A 10,004-nucleotide genomic window follows, 5' to 3' on the forward strand; every position below is an offset into this window, starting at 1 on the left:
ACTGATAAAGGGGAAAAAAGCAAGACGTTCCAAGTTTAGCAAAACTAATCTTAAAAAAGAACAAAAAAACCCCATAAAAACACCTGTTGAAAGGTCAGATTGTAGTTTCCACATTCTTGCAAGTTCTTCCTATGTGATGACAGATTACTATCATCTTCCAAATAAACTGATTCAGACAGTCTGATTTAGCTGCTGGGAGGTTTGCAATCTCTGCGTCTGTCCAACTCCTCCTGGTTCTTGTCCCGTCCCGACAGCGTAACAAAGACTATCGGACTGGCGAAAAACAGGCTTAAAACAAAATGTGCTTACCAGAGAAGCTGAAAGGGCGACTACTTAAGAGTGTCGTGTAATACAACAGAACACAGAGCAGGAAAAAACGGCACCTACCTGTCACTGAAAGCAGCCACGCTTTTAATTGTCTTAATTTTAAGCCTTAATAGAATATAAATGGGGGAGTTATAAGAAGATTAACCCATGACAAAGGACATTTGCTGTTCTTTTGTTTTTTTCCAACCAGCCTGTAAACTGGTAAATTGGCCTTAAGTGTCCAATTTAGGTGCTGCAGTTCTGCATTGTTTTCATTTTCCAATGCACCACAGGTTGCTGCTTGGTTCTTCCACACCTGTGATAGTGCCTCTCTTGCTCTAGTGTCTGCACCATTATCTAAACTAACCAAAAAAACTACACAAAAAAAAGTCCCAGCATGATTTCTAATACTGTAATTGTCAGCCCTGCCCTGAAAACAAGAACGCACTAACCGCAGATCAGCTATTTCTAATGCTGTGTGACAGGATTTTATAAAATAAAGTCATGTATGTTAACATGGGAGCTTTTGCTTTAATCATCAGAATGAATAAGGCGTTTACTTCCAGCAGGAATGTGGGTTTGCATAAATGTAACTGATCAGCGCAGTGCACTGAGCCAGGTTCAATTTTTTTTCTTTTGCTGGTCCATTCATGTAAACGATAGGGTTATAATTTCTCCTTTTTTCTTTTTCCTTATTTATTTTTTACACGGGACCGTCTCGGGCCTCAGAGTCTGCTGTGTGTCAGTCCACATTTGAACCGTGAATGATGACCAGCCCAGCAAACTTATAAATAAAATCACTGGATCACTGAAAAAGACATCAAGGCCGTTTTATATTTGGAGCTCCTTTCTATGTGACCTTCATGGGAAATGGAAATATTGGTGTTGCAACCGGAGAATGTTGTATCAGTTTCTTTTACATTCACACACCTGCTGAGGACAGAAATTACCAATAAAATGTAACCGTGCACAAGCCCAAGAATCCAGCAAGTCTAGACGTGCCCCATACTTCTCACTTCACCTTGACTGATCCACTGCGCCTTATCTGACTCACTCTAACCTTGCGGCCCACATTTTGAAAATTTATCAGCTTTGATTTACTGATGTAAGGAGGGGGGGACTTAAATGCACTCTTCAGATAAGAGCCACACACTACAAGGAGGAATGTCAATATTTAGATATTGAATTAATCTGCAGGTCAGTGAAGTAGCAAGAAAAAGACCCGACAGGGCCGGAGCATGGGAACTTGGATCTGCCGCTAAGTCCCTCACGAGTCTTTGTCCTTGACTTCCAGCTGGCTGCGTGTTCTTGCCTCTGTTAAACCAATAGGACGCCTAGAAATAGTCTTGGCTTTATGTGGCCACTGTAAACTGAGAAAGTATTCCACTATTTTCCATCTGCGTCCATCCATGCCTTTAGTGTTTCACAGCGAGGTGGATTTTTTTCCCCTCTCTCTCTCTGTCTCTCTCCCTTCCAGCCGCTATGGAAAAAGAAGAGCAGAGCCACACAGTTTAACTGCTGATTGTACTGTTTGGATTTATGCAAATCCACGTCTGAGTGCGTCCAAGTTGAGTTCGGTTTACGTCCCTGTCGTCGGCTGTAATGCGATTATCCTCGCTCGCCGAGGGTTGAATGTGTGGAAGTTTGCGTCTTGTCATTAGGACTGTAAATGACAGGGATGCATGGAGAGACAGACAAAGAGCAGGAGGTGGGACAGAGAGGCCTGGTGGTGAGAGTGGGGGTGGAAAGGGTTAGCTGCAGATTTGAGCCATACCAGAGCTTTACTGCAGGCCACAATAGCATGTGTGGTGATTATGTTGAAGGCTTGGCGTCCAGGGCCCGAGCCTCCCCCTGAGGACTGTTGTGCGTGGGGGCCGTGGCTTTCGCTTTCAGAGTTTTTCCCTCCTTCTTGTGGCTTGTTAGATGTCTTTGTTCTCGGGGCGAAGGTCAATTTAAAAAGAAATAAAAAGAAGTAAGGAAGGCGGAAAACATTACCCAGGCACTTTTTCATGTATGACCTCTTCCTATACCGCCGCCCTTCCTTTACTTTTTTTGTTGTTGTTGTTTGTTTGTGTTGCTTTTCTGGCAACTCTCAGTGTCATGCGTGGATCTGAAAACCGGCAACGCTCAGGAATTTACATCCCTGCTAATTTTAGCATCGGGTTCCTGACCAGAAAACACATGCTCCGATTTCTGTCTATATTGGTCTTCCTGCGTCTTTCCGCTGCTGTTCCTCTCAGCAGCACTCCAGGCTTTTGCAGATTATTCTGCTAAGCTAACTCTCCTACGAGCCCCTCAATTTTCCCATTTTCACCGCATTCTCAACTAGAACATCTTACATGTCCTGATCCAACATTGCTCTTTGAACACTGCCAAAGCTCCTCTCCAGGTTTAATCCATGTGAAAACAAACTAAGCTGCTGGAACTAAACGATTTAATGAACTTGTTTAATAGGATAGTAGCTGAGGAGCAAATAATTATTACCGGCATCAAGCGTTTCCCAAACCGCACTGCTGGGATCTGTTTGATGTTAGCGCAGGCGACATGAGGGGGCGAGTGGAGAACAGTAACACATGCTGCTGCCGCTGGCCTCGTCTTTCCACAGACTCCTTGTATATTTTGAAACGGCGACCCTAAAGTCACTGCACATTTGCGTTAATCACTGTGCTGATGTCATTCACTCAGCACACACACACACACACACACACACACACACACACACACAAACAAAGAAGGGCCACAAACACATTAGTGCTTTGCAATACTGCAAATTTGTAAATACAGGGCCAATATTGGCAGCGCCAATACCTTTAGCCTATGAAGAGAGCTTATGTAGAGGAACGCAGTGTGTTATGACTTATGACAGAAATTATCATCAGTTTGCAAACGTGGAACACATTTTAATGACCATTAAATCTATAAACTAAATGTTTTACTTTCCATAGTTAGTACAACAAAACCCACTTTTCAGCTTTTTATATATATTCTAAAGCACTTTGGGTCAACTTCTGCTGAAGGCTATAGTTAAAATGAAACGCTGTTCATTGTGCATGTTTGAGATATAATTTTTCACTTTAAAAAATAAGAAAAACGTATTTAACACAATTCAGTTTGCTATATACTGAACTTAGATGATATAATTAAAGTATTGATCTACTGAACGAGTATCGATCTGATACCAATACCAACGTTGGTATCAATACTCTCTTAAAGAGAGCTCTTTGGCCCACCTCTGGTACACATCATGGTGCTGCTTTTCCGGCTGCTGCGGTATACACGAAGGTTTTGTAATTAACACAGTAAATAAAACCAAAAGCTGAAAGCTGGATAGTAAAATAGGCAACAACGTCCCATTAATACAGGAAAGCTTTCTTTGTATAGGTGCAGACATAGTTTTGAATTTTAAAATGAGCTTTTGTCACTCTCTAACTACACATGTGACAGATTTAAACATTTGCTTCCATTTAAAACAGATGTCAACTGTGAGAATGGATTAAGGCAGTCCAGTTTATGGTTAGAGGATCTCGGCGTGCATTAAAGGAGAAAAGTCATTTGTGATTTGACTGAATCACTGCACAGTACAATGCCAGCAAAATCAACAGAGACCAAATATACTTCAAAAGTAAGAACAGTAACGTGGAGTTGTGCGTGTGGACTATATTGTCTTATGGCTGAGTCTAATTTTGACTTACGAGGTAATACATGTTACAAAAACATGTCTGAAATGTGATCTACAGGATCCTGAATGGTTCTTTTCATAGACTAGATTAGAGTTTACGCTCCGCTGGTAGTGTTTTATGATTCTGGAGCCAGAAAAATCCAGATTTGATTAAAGAGAAGTAAACATGGGCAGACCAGTCGAATGGGTTGAGTGGCAACCGCTCTGATAGGCTGAGACACCTGTCGCGTAAGGAGACATGCGCCTAAAACAGCCAAGTGAACTGCCGGCCAAGTATGTTGACACAAGGAATTTGACTCGGGCGGTCAGTGTTTCTTAGCGCACACAGAGCTAAAACTTTAAAACTCTTGGCTAAACAAATGTGCAAGTAATTTTGACGGGAATCTTATTTTTAGTTTAATTCAATATAATTTTATTTACATAGCATCAAATCACAACAACAGCTGCCCCGAGGCGCTTTATAAAACCCCATCAATCAGACGACCCCCTGTGAGCAAGCACTTGGCGATGGTCGGAGGGAAAAACTCCCCTTTAACAGGAAGAAAACTCCAGCAGAACCAGGCTCAGGGAGGGTCTGATTATTCGAGACCTTATGTGTAAGGAGAAGGGTTTTAAATTAAATTCTGAATTTCACAGGGAGTGAAGAGAAGCCAGGATGCTCTCTCTTTCTAGTCTCTCACTGCAGCGTTTTGGATCAACTGAAGGCTTTTCAGGGAGTTTTTGGAACAACCTGATTATAATTTTGAAGATATTGCACAAATTTTTCACATCAAACAGTTTGTTGATTAACTGAAAAATGCCTCATGCCTCCAACACTGATCTGTTGGTTGCTTTTCTCTTGTTCTGCGTGCCTTTGGTTGTGTGGACTTCTGGCGGTGTGACTATACTCACCAGCAGTGTTGGGACTAACGCGTTATTAAGTAACGCGTTACAGTAACTACGTTATTATTGTGGTAACGAGCACGGTAACTAGTTATTATGCCAAAACCAGGAACGCGTTACTCGTTACTGGGATTTAGATAGGCTCGTTACTCGTTACTTCGTGTGGTGGATATCGCGGAGCTTCCACAGATTCAATAACATTAGCAAGTGGTGGAAGCCAGCAGGTGGATGAAGGAAAAGGGAGGCAAGAGGAGAGACCCGAAGCGGCCGCCGGTCCGCGTGTCAGGTGAACTGAACTTCAGGTAAGAAGTTATGACCTGCAGTCTATCAGTCAGATATAAACCAAGTTTAGGTGGAGTTTATTTTCGGTATGCTGACATTTTCGTACTGTGTGCTAGCTAGCATGACGGAGTTTCTATACAGCTGTGTGGGTGCTATGTTACTGATGTTGAACTTTATTTTGTTCATATGGTTAATTATTAGAGTTGCCAACCGTCCCCTAAAAAACAGAATCGTCTGGTATTCAGAGAAAATATTACGCGTTTCGTACTGAGGTGAAAAGGAACACAGTTTGTCCCGGACTTCAGCTACAATGAAAAAGACACAAAGCTGAAGCTGCACAGCTGCCTCTTCTTCTCTCATTCTCTCCCGTTTCTACTTCAATCACGAAACTGATCAATGATCAGCTGATCGGCTTTTCTCTCTTGTTTATTTATCGCCCACTTTGCGCCAGAAAGAGGAAACCAGCGGATGTCGCGTTAAACAACAGCAGCACGTTTAAGCTTGATCAGCTGTTGTTAGAATTTATTTAATATTAATTTCTAGTATCAGCTGATGTTTGCTGGAGCCACAGCTGTAAAGCTGCTGGTCATGATATCGGTTTGGTTATCTGGTGAGAGGGAAACATGCAGATGAAACCAGGAGATGTCCTTACTGAATCATCAGAGCTGAACAGGTGATGGAGAAACAGGTTTACCTTTTAGGTGACATGAATGAGTTGAAGGGAAGTTATGAACTGTTTCTGAGAGACAAATAACACCAGGATCCTTTTCTACGTAGCTGACAGCTGGTAACTGTGCAGGGGCGGGTCTAGCAAATTTTTGCCAGGGGTCCATGTAGGGCATTAACAGGGAAAGGGGGGGGACAAGGAAATACTTTTCTTTATTATTCTCATTTAAAATGTCTCGCTTTTAAAAAAATAATTATCTGAGTCTTACAACAAACAATTGATAGATTGATACATATATACCATCAGAACAGTTTATTTTCATTCAAAGGCTTTATGATTTTTCCTATAATGGTGGGCCGGTCTCTAGTCAAAATGCCCGGGACGATTTTTTTGTCCCAGTCCAGCTCTGTATGCAGCTCATCTGCAGTCTGGTGTTACCTACATCTTCCTATTCAGAAGGCAGAATTTCCAAGTTCTGAGTACAATCAAAAGCACCACGACTGCAGTTTTTGTGTTGGATGTAAAAAGCAGGCTAGAATCATGGCGGCGGTCAACGACGGTCCAGGCGTGGGATTTCTCTCGTGGAAATGTGCACATTATTTTTTCCTTTCTATTGGTAGGTGGCACAGTGCACTTGTGGCAAGTAAGCAAGCTAGAAGACTGGCAATCTGGCTGGGTATCCAGTTACAGAAGCAACACATTAACAAGAGAATTCTGAGTAAAACCAAAGTTACTTTCCCTAGTAACTAGTTACTTTGAAAGTAACGAGTAACTTGAAGTAACTGAGTTACTTTTTTAGAGAAGTAACTAGTAATGTAACTAAGTTACTAATTTAAAGTAACTTACCCAACACTGCTCACCAGTACCTGCCAGGTCCTTTACCGGCACACATGGCTGGCATCAACTAATTACCAGCCTGCTGTATATCAAAACTGGCTCTTCCACCCACATGGTCTCACATTATCTGCTGTAGTGTAGTGGAACTCATTTCCTCCCAGGCTCCTCTCTTTGGGTTTTAAGTTTCTTTTGATATTCACTTCTTGTGTGTCTGCTCACTGTCCCGCACCTACACAACTTCAGCTACAGGCCTCTTCCAGCGCCTCAGGAAATCCACCTGCATCCTCTATGTCATAATGAAGCTTTTTAAATCTACCTGTAGGCATTGCGTCCACCATTAGATTCAGCCAGTTCCTGTTTCAACCATTAGAGAAAATAGATCCTTTTCAGTTTTATCATGTGTTCCTATTTGTAACTCCAGAAATGTGCATTTACTCAGTCAGTCTCCTCTGTGATAGTAAACAAGAGAAATGTTGTTTAACTATCTTATGAGAAAAATCTCTTAAAGAGAGCACCTACAGGCTATTAGTGGTACTGCAACTTAACTCTTTTTTTTAAATATAGGTGGTTGTTCATATACAGATGTTTTCTAGCACATCATTAAGGTTAACTTTTACCTTTTAACTGTATGGGTGGCATATGTTTTATATGTCCATATGTGCCTCAGATTACATCTCATTAAGATTTTTTAACTTAGTAGAAGATTTCAACCAATAAAGTCCCACAAAGAAAAGGAAAAAAGCTCAAAGTGCTGTGTCATTGTTCTGTTTCTCTTAACCAGCAGGACGTGTCTCCCTCTGCAGCTTTACGGCTCTTTTCTTCTGCACAGCTATTCTTTGTCTCAGTGCCCCCCTCTCTTAATTTCCGCCTGTCTGCATATGTTTTGGAGGCCATTAATCGTCCCCGGCACAACATGCACCCCAGCAGATAATTACAGTCATTAAACCAATTAGGGAGCACATGGAGGGGAAGGTTTAGTCAGCCCTGAGGCCTCCCACTCCTGTTCTTCTCTAACAGGACAGCCGAGGTGGTCCGCTGAAAGTCTGGCAAAGCCTTAAATACAGAAGGGGGTGAACTACTTCATCCCAGCTCCGGATTAATGAAATTTCCTGTTGGTGTAGCCTTGAGAGACCTCGCCAACTTCGCTGCAGGCCAAGTAACCAGAGCCATTAGCCAGCAAAAGCCGTCTGAATTTTCCCATCTTTTTTTGGAGGGCGTAGCAGCCATTTAGGTCGGTGTCATCAAAATACGTTTTCACAGAGCCAAGAGGGCTATTTTGGTGATTCTGTGGCAAAACACAAAAAGAGATCAGAAGTGGCAGGAAAGGGAGGGAAGAGTGGTCAATCTGCAGACAGTGGTTTTCAGCATGCTCAGTCTATCATGTGATTGTAGAGCTAATATTATGGTTTCAATGCCCTGCACAGTGGGAGTTCTGGCAGAACAAGGCCGTAACACACAATAAATTAAACTGGGATTTCTTAGTTATTGAGAAAGATGGGAGTGAGACTTTTAGTTACTGGATACATGTGCAGGCAAGCCACAGAAAGTCCCTCACGCTCGCTCTAAGTCACCATGTTGGATGACAAACTGTCCTCCGCTGTATCAGAGAGGTATTTCCCAGCATTCATGTTATGCTTGGCACATGTTTTTTTTCCAACCTCTGAAAAGAAAAGAAAAAACAAAAAAGCTAGGAGCGCTTTATAAGTTTTGTTTGTCCTTATGAATGACATAGAAAAGTAAAAGGCAGATCTTGTAATGAATCCAAAATAAGCAAAGAAAAAAAAATCCTGCAGGTTAAAAATATGAACATGACCAGCACATATGGTCCGAATAAGGCTGGGCTAAGCTATACTGATGGTGTGAACTTTATTCACAGGCCTGAAAAATGAAACTTAAAGAAAGAGAGACATTACTGGCTCAGTTATAGAGACAAGCGGTTATTATTTGTGCAGAAAGCACGGGGAAAGTAGCTACCTTGACATTTTCCACTATTAAAAAAATACACAAGACGCCTCTAAATTTCAAGAAGAGGGTAATTTGTCCATCCGTGCATTGTCTTAACCACTTGACCAATTCAGGGTTGAGGTGGGGGCTTGCTGTTATAGGAAAAGAGGTAAGATACACTTTGAGTAGTTTAGCAGTCCACTGAGGTTTTATAGATACTTTTCCACCATTTGGGGCATGTAACAATCCTGGTAACAATGTAGGTTTAAGTGAATAAGGCTCAGGTCATGCAAGCCTAGACCCGGTCCACAACCATCTGGCAAACATGACAAACATGAAAAACTAGCAACTGTGGCAATCTGCCAGGGTTTTGGCACATCATCTTCTTTGTAACCTGTTGTACGCAGCGAGATCCGGAAACTTCCAGGAACCATTGCCAACCACTTGAGTAATACATATGTTTCCCTAGCAACCAGTGCATCACATCCAATACGGAGAACTCTGGAGCAACATGGCAGGATGTAACATGAGATACTTCAGTTGAAAAAAGGATGTGTGAAATCAGTGCAGCAGTGTGAAAAGACTAACTGACTTTTACCCAAGTCCAGTCTTAGACTCTGCATTTTAAAGCTTCACTGTTCGTGCTTTGAAGTCAGATGCTACATTACTTGAATGAAAGGGTAGAAAGCTTACTTCTCAGCTAATACTAGCTAGCTTGGTTAGCAAGCTGCATCCATAGATCATATTGGTGCAATGCTAAATAGCTTGGTACCAGACTAACAAAGCAAAAGAATTTCACTCACCAAAACTGAAGCCAAAGTTCTTGGATGGTCTGTGACACACAGCAAGCCAAAATCTTAGTCAAATAATACACAGTGAAAAATATCCAGTTAAATGACTCAAAGTATTGGAGGTGAGGGCTGTCATGCTCCAGAGTTGGTGTGAGGACAGGAGAGGTAGAGGATATAAAAAACAAAGGATGCTGAATACATGGTGCAGCCAGGCAGGAGGAAATGAGAAAGACCACACAGAAGATTCATGTTTGTAGTGAAGGAGGATATTGGTTTGACAGAAGAAGATGCTGGGGATAGGGTGAGATGGAGGCAGATGATCTGCTGTGGTCACACCTTAAGGGAGCAGTAAAAGAAGAAGTGTTGAGTTGCATGTGTTGTGAAGAGGGTGTATAATCAACTAAGACTGAATGAAGCCAGCTGGCTCTCTGTCCTGTCAGGTTATGGTCTGCAGGTCTCATGATCCTTGATATTCAAATGTTTGTCTTCAGTTTGACGTGTGAGCTTATCCTATATTAAATGATATGATTTATGTTTTTAAAAAACTTTTTTTTAAATACCAGACTGAATTTTAACATCATAATTTGCACAAAGTAAGACATAACTATAACAATAA

Source organism: Oreochromis niloticus, linkage group LG20 (assembly GCF_001858045.2).
Source record: "Oreochromis niloticus isolate F11D_XX linkage group LG20, O_niloticus_UMD_NMBU, whole genome shotgun sequence".
Lineage (NCBI taxonomy): Eukaryota > Metazoa > Chordata > Actinopteri > Cichliformes > Cichlidae > Oreochromis > Oreochromis niloticus.